The sequence below is a fragment of the Octopus bimaculoides genome, chromosome 6 (genome assembly GCF_001194135.2).
Source record: "Octopus bimaculoides isolate UCB-OBI-ISO-001 chromosome 6, ASM119413v2, whole genome shotgun sequence".
NCBI classification, from domain to species: Eukaryota; Metazoa; Mollusca; class Cephalopoda; order Octopoda; family Octopodidae; genus Octopus; species Octopus bimaculoides.
In genome coordinates, this window is record NC_068986.1 from 90501757 (window position 1) to 90502948 (window position 1192).

A 1192-nucleotide genomic window follows, 5' to 3' on the forward strand; every position below is an offset into this window, starting at 1 on the left:
AGTGTAGTTGTTCATTTGTGGGTAACAGGGAACCAATGAGGTGATAGACTTGAACTTTGAACGACGGCGTAAATCCATGTTCAACTATCTCCTTAGATGCACCAAACGATGTCATTTGAAATGCAGAGTTGTATTGTCTGATATTGTTCAGAAAGTCCTTTGACTGGATGGAAGTGCCTTCCAGAAGATCTATAAGAGGTTGAGGAGGAGCTAGTAGTGCTAGCAATCTTACCTTACCGCCTGAGCAGCTCATGCCATTAGTTTCATTTGGAAATTTTAAAGCTTTGCAGAAATGACAATTTCAGTTTAGCGCACCAATTTGGACAAAATTTTCATTTTTATACGAATAACATGGATCATAACTAAAAGCAGCTCCAGGAGTTGTTAATAACGAATTTGTACGTAGTCTGTTTCTGAGAGCTATTCTATTGTACCTCTGTCTAATCATTAAAACAACGTTTTAATGATCCAGAATTAAGTGCTGCAGCATGCCATTGCTGACATGGGAAAGTCTCCATTCTGTATTGAAACTCATCTGATATGTTGCAACATGCGTTTGCTGATCTTGGGAAAGTCTCATCTCGCTTCTCCCTTGAGACTCCATCTGACGTGCTGCAGGATGCATTTGCTGGTCTTGGAAAAGTTTCATCTCCCTTCTGTATTGAGACTCCATCTGACGTACTGTAGCATGTCTTTGCTGATCTTGAGAAAGTCTCATCTCGCTTGAAGATTAAGCCGCTCCTTGTCTACCATTTCGAAAATCCACGAGTGTTCAAGTCGCACAAAATCACGAAGGAGAAGCTGCAGATTATGTGGAAGGAAAACGTTAAAGCCTGCGTCACCAGGCAATTCTTCTCCGAGTGGGTCAACCTTATCTTCGGACCAGTAGTGAAAAAGTACCTTCTGGAGAACGATCTTCCTCTCAAGGCCCTCCTCATCCTCAACGATGCTCCTGCTCATCCTCCTAACTTCGAAGATATCCTGGACGAATTTAAATTCATAAAAGTTCTGTATCCTTCACGCAACACCACCCTGTCTTGCAGCCCATGGACCAACAGGTGATTTCTAATTTTAAGAAATTGTACACCAAACACCTGTTTCGTCGGTGCCTTGAAGTCATCGAAAATACAAATCTAACCCTTCATGAGTTTTGGAAGGATCACTACCACATTGTTAACTGCCTGAAAATAAC